The sequence below is a fragment of the Solanum lycopersicum genome, chromosome 12, assembly GCF_036512215.1.
Source record: "Solanum lycopersicum chromosome 12, SLM_r2.1".
NCBI lineage: Eukaryota > Viridiplantae > Streptophyta > Magnoliopsida > Solanales > Solanaceae > Solanum > Solanum lycopersicum.
This window is the reverse complement of record NC_090811.1, coordinates 8,402,288-8,413,594: the sequence shown is the minus strand read 5'-3', so window position 1 is coordinate 8,413,594 and position 11,307 is coordinate 8,402,288. Positions and strand designations below refer to the sequence as shown.

The 11,307-nt window shown below is 32.7% G+C and overlaps 1 long non-coding RNA gene across 1 annotated transcript; it reads right to left on the bottom strand.

Moving 5' to 3' along the window:
* Nucleotides 1-8,663: 8,663 nt before the first annotated feature.
* Nucleotides 8,664-10,939, bottom strand: LOC138340607 (uncharacterized). The gene is made up of 2 exons (XR_011213287.1): nt 10,622-10,939; nt 8,664-10,057 (listed from the first exon to the last, which is right to left on the bottom strand). It is a non-coding gene; the product is annotated as an uncharacterized lncRNA (long non-coding RNA).
* Between the last annotated feature and the right edge of the window lie 368 nt (nt 10,940-11,307).

Here is an 11,307-nt window from a genome sequence, read left to right as displayed (position 1 = left end):
TATCAATGAAACCATCAACAAACGAATCTGAGGTCCCTTTGACCCAAAATCTATGAAACTTGTAATAAAGTAACCTAGTGCTAAAAATACTAATCTGACCTCGGGACGTCTAAAAATTCAACCAATACCTCTCCTTGGCTGAAAATCATATTCTGAATCCAATAAAACTGTAAAAAAATTGATCTAACCACTCAAACTTCAAATTTCTACCAAATTCAACTAAAAGTTTCAAATTACCCAAACTTCTTACTTAAGACCTCAAATCCTCAAAATACCTTTAAATTAGAAACTGACAACTCTTCTAGACCAAATTCCACATTTTAGACCTCATGGAAATGATAGAACCCCATTTTAAGATTTGAAATGCCAAATGACTCTAAGAGAGGGTAAAATGGTAAATTTTCAAAATATTGTAGAAATGATTTTTGGGTGATTACATTATCCATTATTAAAAAGATATTCATACTTAAACATAAAGTCAAAGAACTTACTTGAAGTCTCAAAAAGTTGGAGATATGTGGCATACATGTCGACTTCAATCTCTCAAGTCACCTCTAAAATTGAATGTTGCTTCCATAAATCTCCCCACTAGACGCGAACTGTCGCCTTTACTGAAGTAATATCATTGCTTCTACGCTTTCAAACCTATCTATCTAGAATAGAAATAGGCTCATTCTCCAATAAAATTTCCAAACCCTATACCATCAAATCAAGCGAAGCATATGAATCTGATGCAACACATACTTCCAAAAGCACAGAGAAACAAAACACATAATGCACAATTGATAAGCTCAGCGACAAGGACAAATTATAGGCCATCTATTCAACTCGACACAGAATCTCAAAAGGACCAATGAATCTAGGGCTAAGATTGCCTTGTTTCCGAACCTGATCAGACCATTCATGGGTGACACTCGGAGCAAATTATGATCACCCTCAATAAACTCTAGACTCAAACTCTCGTATCAATGTAACTCTTTAGTCGAGTTTGAGCAATAAATAATCTATCATGAGTCATACATATTTACCCCATGGTCTCTCTAAGTATGTATTTAAAGAGTCATCACATTTAAATTAAATCAAAACATTACGGGTCTACACTACCGACCATATAATGCCTCAAATGGATCCATCTAAATACTAGAGTGATAAATATTGTTATTTGTTATGGGCAAGTGCTAGACCCAATAGGCACCAAAATTAATTTCACATACTTGAAGCATGTCCTCTACACCTGAATAATCCTGTTATATTTTTTTTGTCTATATGATGGTGAAAAGATTTACTCATATATAACCGAGTATCCGAACCATGTTTCAACTCCCTCTAGAAGTGATAAGTGAATAGTGCACTTCATTCAAAGACAATAGAAATGTGTACCCTGTGAATACGAACAATTTGAGTGATACAAAGGTAAGATAATATCCCCACAGTTTACTTCAACCAAACTGGAATAAAATAGGCAGTGGTCATCCTTTTAGTGTCTACCAGAATAGTTTCATAACTACCCACAAAAGTAGGTAATCCCACAACAAAGTCCAAGGTGATCCATTCCCACTTCAAAATAGGAATGAACATCCTCTGAGAAACACCTGTGCGCCACTGGTTCTCACAATCGACCTTTTGACATGTCAAATGCCTACACACATACTCTTAAATATCACTCTTCATGCCAAACCACCAATAATGTTGACTTAGATTGAGATGATACATATTTCCATGGATAGATTATCGAGAATAGTGAGCCTTTTCTAGAATCAACCTAACCAACTGAACCACCATGGTCAAATGAAGCCTACCTCTGATCCTCAGTACACCATCAGAATGAAGCACAATCTCCTTGGATTTCCCTCAACAACTTGTCTTGAATAAGACATAAGTTATCGTCATTAAACTTACCCTCTCAAATATGCTCAAAAAAGAAATATCAGGCCTAGATGAAAATAATCAAACCACCACTCTCCTCAGAATTCTAAAACTAGGAAAGATTGATGGCTAACCTGTGGCATTTTCTAGCTAATCGTATCTTTTTAACACTTATTATGAAAAAATCCCCATGCTAAAGTTTTCTTACTCAAAACATGGGTCAACATATTGGCCTTTCTCAGTTGATAAAGGATATTCATGTCGTAGTCCTTCAACATCTCTGGCCAACTAAGCTTCCCCAAGTTTAGATATGCTTGAATGAAGATGTACCGAAGAATTTAATGGGTCGGTAAAGACCTGACAATTCACCCCATACAAATACTGACACCATAACTTAAGCAAAAAAATCATGACCGCTCACTCCAAATCATGAATAAGATAGTTCTTCTCATATGTCTTCAACTTTCTTGAAGCATAGGCAAGAATCTTAATTTTTTGAATTAAAATACCACCCAATTAATCTCTTGATGCATCACCAATAAATAATAGAGGCACACCATCTTCAGTTAGAATCAACATAGGAGTCTAAGTCAACAAAGTCTTGAGATTTTGAAAGAATTTCTCACACTCATCGAACCACTGAATGTTAACACTCTATCGTGTCTATTTTGTGCAGGTTTGTTAGGAAATGAAATATTCCTTACAATACCATAATAATCTGCAGGCTAAATAAAATGTATGTTAATGAACCTACCACATATATTAAATTGAAATATCTTAATTTCTCTAGAAAACTATTTTGCTACAATTTTTTGAAATTTTATAGATATTTTAAAAAGTTCAAATTTCCTTTTTTAGTGGACAAAACAAAGTATACCCCGCGTCATAATCTACAAACGCTGAAGAAAAATTTTACTAACTGCGAGCAGATTCTTAGTTATCTTAGGAACTACAAGGACTTCTTGTAATTTCAGGTATAATCTATTTGTATTTCCAACATGTGGTATGTCTAAATGTGTTATATTCCCAACAATGAATTTATCTAGTCTATTGTAGTGTTTAAGTTTAGATAAAATACAAGATTTATATGCCATATGACTACTTGCTCTTGAGTCTACATACAAAGTGTCATATGTGGCGTAGATTTAAAGCAACCAATATAGTGCTAGTTCATCTGCAGATTGATAACAGTAGTCCCATATGTGAAAACAATTAAGAGAAATATGATTATTCCTACCAAAAATTTACATGACTTACTATGTTCCTTTCCTTGTTTCCATTTGAGAAACTTTGATTGTTCTGAGAACCTATTCCATATTAGTTGTTCTAAAAATTCATTCCTTTTCGAGCAAGCTTGAAGCTTCTTCCTCTTGATTTGAAATTGTTGTTCCTCTTTTCTGAGTAGTTTTCTTTTCTCTTATCCTTTTAAGTAGAAAATGACATGTTATGATTATGTTGTGGCACCTCTTCTTCATCCTCCCTCATATCAAAAGCTCTATGAGAATTAACAAATTGATTAAGAGTGAGATACAGTGCCTTACCTATCATGACAATCTTAAGTACTTGAGTCCTAAACGTCTAGAAAAATTGATTATTTAACCATCTTCATCCACATGTTTTTTAATGGATACAATTCCATCATATATTCCTTTGAATTCTTTAATGCAGTCATCAATCTTTTATGTGCCTCAACTAACACTTTGTGGTTGATGTTATATGAGACTCCTCATTTTTTATTGCTTGAAGATGAGTTTCTTCCAAGTAGTTGAAAATACCACAATCATGTACATTCTTTCTTTTTTCAAATTGCATGAGATCCAACTCCTTAGCAACAAATCTTTCTCATCCCAGCCATCAACGTTGCCACTATCTTCTACATCCTTCTTAACACCCACAACTTTCTCAACAGTCTTTCTAGTGGAACAACTACTTTAGTTGGTTCATTCTTTATGATGAGATAGGTTAGTATCATCACCTTAATCAACAACATTATTTGGATTAAGTTTAATTGAACAAGAGACAATGAGGTGGCAAGTGAGGAGGTGTACAAAGTATTGGTAGAGGAGGTCACCGCGGTTTGAAACATATAGTAATTTTTGTTTTTAGATTCAATACGTATGGAGGAAAAGAACTGATATGATTTGAGACCATGTAGAAATCTCAAGTTAAAGTATGAGAAATTAAGGATATATTGATTATGAACAACTTTCGAGTACATACTCTTCATATAGGAGTGAATTGTACAGTACTAGGCTTGATACAATTAAAATTCTACTAAAATAGACACTTACAATATACAAGAATAGTGGTTGACTACTACTACTATAATTATAACTTATATTATTCGACTTCACCTAGTACAAGACATTGCAATACAATCGACTTTTAGTAGCCAAATTATAGTGAGACTCAAACTATAGTGTCTGTTAATAGTTGAATACATTGATTATACCATGTTGTTCAAACCATTTCATATCTTCATCATCACTTATCTTCAGCATGTGAATAAAAATAAGGTATTCAAGCTTTCAATATTCATGTATTCTTTGAAATGTAATCATACTGTGTTTCTTTCTTTCTTTATTTTCTTATGAATGATCTGAGTAAATATGGTAAAGGGTAGGAAGGTTATTACTATGTAGTTCTGTATAGACTGATATATATGCTTGAATACTTCAATTACATACACATTATTTAATTATAAAGTATTTCACATTATAAATTATACTCTTGATTTATTCTTTGTACTTTTTGTTTGCATTACATATGAAAATTTTCAAACCTGGTTTACATTATGTATAAACATTGACTAATAGATAGGTAACCATTTGAGACTTCTTCTTTTGGCACATGAGTTTCTTAACTATATGTTGATCCTTTATTTTACAAAAATTATTGGACTATACAATACAACTTGATGTTTGGACAAAGAATGCTTTAATTTTTTCTCTGAATATTTTTTAATTCGTGGTACCTATATCTACTTTTCGATATTTATGACAAGACTATCATTCAAAATATAGTGTTAACAAATGCATAAAACATAATGTCAATTAATTTTATGAATTGTAGACCTCATTAATGATTTGAGACTCATTATTTACGTACATCTCCTATGCTTTTGAGTCTCTTTGTTTATTTTTATTATTGTAAAATAAAAAAAAACAAAGCTGGTATTTTATAGTGGATGGATGAGGAAGAAATAAAAAGAAAGAACAAAGCGTGAACATAAATGTTGAAAGTGATGTATGGTTTCACCTAAAGGATAAATTGGGACTTGACGTGTAACGACCTATTTAGTCGTTTTGAGCAGCATATTTTATTTCTAGAAAAACTGGCTGAGACGACGGATCCCACGACGGACCGTCATGGGCACGACGGACCGTCGAGGGGGTCTCGTTCCAAAACACTTAGAATTCTAAAATTTGGGTACTAAAATCGACTCTCTGAACTTCGTGACGGAATGGCAGGACGGACCGTCACAGGCGTGACGGGCCGTCACAGACGTGACGGGCCGTCACAGATCCTTTAGTGAAATTTAGTCTTTGAACTCTGTGACGACTCAGCAGGACGGACCGTCGCAGGCACGACGGCCCGTCACAAACTGCGTAATCCCAGGCTGGGTCGGATTTCTGTTAAATGTTTTAAGGAGCGTTTTGGGATATTCCTGCTTATAATTATAAAGTTAGTGGTTGAATATTAATAATCCAATTTCTTGAGAGTTAAAAGAGATAACCTTGAATCAATTAATGGGTTAATTCATCATCTTTTATACTTAATTATATGCTAATTAGGGTAAAAGAAAGAGGGTTTGAATAAGAAAATAGAAAGAACAGAGAGAGGGAGAAACGATCGATCAAGAGGAGAAAACGAAGAGGAAACAAAGCTTTGGGAAATTTCTTGCTTGATCACGAATCTTCGGTGGAAGTAGGTTATGGTTTCTATGTTATTCGTAGTAAACTCTTAATAGCGAATGATATGTATTGGGTAGTGCTGTAAACCCTTCTATATGCTTAATTGTATGCTTGCATGAATTTGATTATATAATTGTGATAAAGTAAGCATGATGAAGCTATTGAATCTTAAATCTTGAGAGAAAACCTAATCTACTTTGTTAATGATGATGCCTTGGTATAAAAGAAGGCTTGATGAACAAAAGTAGTAGGGGATCGGGTGCCACGTTTCGGTACCAGGATAGTATATGAGGATCGGAGTGTCACGTTCCGACACCAGTATAGTATATGGATCGGGTGCCACGTTTCGGTACCAGGATATTATATGAGGATCGGAGTGTCACGTTCCGACACCAGGATAGAATATGGATCGGGTGTCACGTTCCGATACCAGGATAGTATGATGAGGATCGGAGTGTCACGTTCCGACACCAGGATAGTATATGAGGATCGGAGTGTCACGTTCCGGCACCAGGATTAGTAAAGAGAATGAATCTTGAAATATGTTAATATACTCAATCTAATGAACCTAATTCCCAAATGAGTATGATGGGGAGGCGTGAGTCCTCATTGATGTGCTTGGTGTTGTGACCAAGGGTTATGGTAATTGTAAATGCCGCATGTTGAGTATTGTAGTTGATTTTATGATATTATCTGATATATATTGTTTTCTATTTTGAGTTGGCCGATGATATCTTCTCAGTACCTGTGTTTTGTACTGACCCCTACTTGTATGTTTTTTTTCTTGTTATTTGTGGAGTGCAGCAAACGTGCTGTCGTCTTCAACTCAACAGAAACTCTAGCCAGTCTTCACCGTATAAGATTTCAGGGTGAGCTATTGTTCCTAGCTCGGACTGGATTCTCTCTCATTCATGTCTTGATGTCCTTGAAGTTCGGACATGGACTATCTCTTGTATTTGTTTTAGTTTCCTAGACATTCTTAGATTTAGTAATTTGAGGATAGATGTTCTTGTGATGATGACTTCCAGATTTTGGGAATAATAAGTTTTGATTTTCATTAATGAGTTTAAGTCTTCCGCATTATGTTAATTATGGTTGAAATGTTGGGGTTTAGATTGGTTGGTTCGCTCACATAGTAGGATAAGTGTGGGTGCCACTCGCGACCCATTTTGGATCGTGACATGAGGACTAATATCTCTTCTACTTAATAAAAAAATAGTTTTCTTATGATTGCACGAAGGGTAGACCAATTTACTAATTAGATATGATTTTACATTTCTTAAATCTAATTATGTACATAAATAGTAAGTTATTTATAATCTTTTCATATTTCATAATTCAACTGTATCCTTCTCAGAGAAACAATAAATTAATCTTTTTAAAAACATTTTCCATTGATATTCATCCCTAATTGTGTTAATTCTCTCCCTTTTAAAACTTATTTTTACATCTTCTTCAAGATTTCTTTAATATAAAATAAATGCTTCATATTAATTATGACCTATAAACTATTCCAAATTTACTAAAATTATGTGTTGGAACCTTTTTTAATTTGATCATTAACGTAATATTGAAATAATGAGTCACCAAATTTTTTGATGAACAACAATGCAATCAATAAATTTATTAAATTGGAACATTTCCTCGTAGATAAGATTTACTAATTAGAGTCATTTTAAATACATAGTTACTTCTTTTAGCAGTTCATTGACCACTATGTTACGTAAATTTATGATCATTTCTTTTCACTTTGAAAAATATACAACATGCATAAATATACCAAAAAGGAGCAATTACAGTACTGCTAGGTTTTTTTCCAGCTGATATCAATCTTAAGGTAATAATGCTTCGGAATCTTGTATCTATCAAAATCGATAAACATGATAATATGATGTATCTTCACTTATGTAAATATTTCTTGCAAATCATTATGAACCATAAGAATTGTGGTGTACTGATGTTTAGACACAAATTCAATCCATAAATATTATGGCATTTGTAATGGGCGTGTAATGTTCTGTTAAAAAGAGACTATTGGGTATATGAATTTCTTATAATCATCTCGTGATATCAATTTGACATAATTTTGAAAATAAATTTGGTTCATGGACCAATTTTATGTGTATTAAAATTAAGAAAAAATTAGCAATCAAGTCATAATACATAATGTTATTAGTTAAAACAACAACATTTTAAAACCAATAAACTTTTAAAACCAATAAACTTTTAAAAAGAAAAAAAATAATTAAACCACTACCCATTAACCTTCTTTCTCAATATTTCAAGTTCTCCTCCCCCACCTTTCACGTTATCATATACCTTCTCTTTCTTTAAGGTTCTTCCAAATTGTTCAACAAATTCTCTAGTTTAATTCAAGAGATTTGTTTATTGACAAAGGTAATTTCGTTTATTTACTGAGATTTATTTTAATTTTATGTTTAAAATTGTCGATTATGTTGTAGAATACTGTTGTGAAGAGGAAAAATTTGAATTTCAACATGATCCTACCCACCCGGCTAACGAATACAACCGTTCAAAAAAAGAAGAAGAATTATCAGTGCTGAAGAAGTTGATGAAATTGTTAAAGATCAAAGTGATGAAGAATAATATTATGGCATTTTGCATTTTGTATTTAAATTATGAAATTGTATTCTTTATTGTTTTTATAGTCTATTGCATTTTGTATTCATTACAAAATTCATGTAGTATCTTGCTAAAGTTTGAGTTTTCTAAGGTGTAACATGTATTTATTTTGTAGATGGTATTCATTTCAAAAATTTTATATGTCTAATTTTGTATTTGTCACGATTCAAAAATGGGCGTGATGGCACTCGTCTTATCCCACCAAGACAAGTAAGCCTAAAACTCAACTATTACAATAAAAATGCGGAAAATTTACTATCAACTTACATTATACCCCAAAACCTGGTTGTCACGTGTACAAGTCTCTAAAGTATTACAATCGGATCAAAAGAAAATATAAGTCTTAAATGAACTTGTTTCTAGAGTAGAACAAAATCATAAACAAGAGTAAGGAGGGCTGTTGAGATGACCAACAACTACCTCACAAAATCTCCAGGAAGCCTCGGAAAAGAAGAGAATATATCATAAAAGTCCGGGCTAGTAACCTAGGTGAGTACCAAACCACACGGTACTCAGCAAGTGAACCTCTAAACACAAGCTAAGGGGATGAAATACGGGTACTCCTACCACCCCTAACCGAACCTCCACAACTCCAACCTGCATAAACATCATCCCAACCTAACAGCTCACAGTTTACATAGAACGTAACTCAACAAAAACATTTAGACAAATTACATATCCTCCACAACAACACTTTAACAAATTACATATCCTCCACAACAACACTTTAACAAATTATATATCCTCAACATCAACACTTAAACAAATTAGATATCCTTAATAGCAACACTTCCAAAAATTTACATATCCTCAATAACACACTTCAACAAATTACATATCCTCAACAACAACACTTCAACAAATTATATATCCTCAATAACAAGCTCAGTATTCAACAATCACAAGTTCCGCAAAAAGTCAATCACTAGATCAGCAAAACACAATATCAAGTTCACTAATGATAAGTATGTGCAATGTAATGGAATGCAATGTCAAGTATAATGATGCATGTTTGACCTAGTGATACACACCCGCTGTCTCTCAGTCCGGGACCCATGGGGGACATATCTGTCCATGCATCTGTCGCGGCGCACGACACGACCCTCGATAATAGTAACCATCGCAGCGCGCGATACGTCCCTCGAAATATAGTATCCATCGCGATGCGCAATACGTCCCTCGAAATATAGTATCCATCGCGGCGCGCGATACGTCCCTCGAAATGGTACATCCTCTTAAGTACCCATTCTTTCTCAATGCACATAACACTTGTCACAACCAATGTCTCAGAATAATGCAGATGACAAGTTCACACAAAAAAAATGAGGAGATGATTATTTTCATAACATCGCACAGTTCACAACCACACAAACATGAAGTTACATCAATAATGATTCAACAAGACTTCAACCCTTTCTCAACACAACACACATAAACAATTAATCACATTGCTTTTTGTTATCCCATTCTTCAACCCATCACCAATCCCGTTACTTCCAAACATATATCACAAGGACATACACGCATTTCATACACTTAACAAGAGTTTAGAAATCCACTTGCCTCAATTTATCGAACAATCACTTCGGGACTTTAGCCTTCCTCCTTTGTTGCACTTCCAAATAAAATCTAGTCTATTCAAATAATTAAACACTATAAGGTTTCGAAGTTAACAACACACATATTGCACGTGTCTAGACTAAACCAAAAAAAAAACTCACGCAAATTTATAATTAAGTTCTTAAGTTTCAAGATTAGGATTAAATTTTTTTATTTCTTTTCAATATCATAAATCTTAAGACATTCACTTAATACCATATACCTAATACTTAATTATATATATTAATATATCAAAACTTAAATGATAGTATGAAAACTATTAAAAAGATCTCAAATTGATCCCAATTTATATCACCCATATTTGAACACCAAAATAAAGATATTTCATGAAATACTTTTATACGGAAGGCTTCTTGCATGTCTATTTACCTCCCTTCCCAATAATTGTTTCATGATCATCAACAATTGGTCATAATTACTTAATGACTAAGGTGAAATTTATGCTAAATAACATATGCATACATGTATACAAAATTAAAAATTAGTTTCACATATTAGTGTAAAATTATACACGTTTTAATCTAAAAAATCTACTTCTAATTACATGAAAACTTAATAGAAAGGATGAAAATAATTACCTTGACGCCTTGAGATGAAAATATTGATTTTTCTCCTCCTTTTCCCTTTTCTTTTCCTCCCTTTGTTTTCTTTTCTTCTCTGCGTTTTTTTTTCTTTTTCCAATCGTTCTTTTTCCAATCCTCATATAAGCTGTCAGAGGCTTTAAAAGGTTAGGGCACTTTGCCCCTTTTCTTTTTATTTTATTTTATTTATTTATTTAATTAATTTCCTTTTTCTTTTTTTTTCTTTTTTTTTCCCATTATTATTAGCAACAAAATAATATTTTATTAAATCTAAAAATCATGTCACTCATTCTTATAAGTCATATAAATTAATTATAAAATTTACTAAAAAGGTTAATATAAAAATAATGGTTGAAATTTCTAAAACGACTAAGAGGGTCGTTACAGTATTATATTATAGGACAGTAGATAAATAGTTTTATAGAATTTTGTATGCTACCCTAAATTAGGCTTCTTAAAATTTTGTATTTTTTTAATTTTGTATTCATGTTAACTATATGACAAAAAAAGATTGTATTTTTTGTGGTCGCTCTGTGTTTCAATATCATTTTGTATTAGAAACTCAATTTATATTTCATTCTCACTTTCTATGCCAACAAGTTTTCAATTTTTTTATGCTCACTTTGTGTTTCTATATCATTTTATATTTCATTCTCACTTTTATGTCAACAAGTTTTGTATTT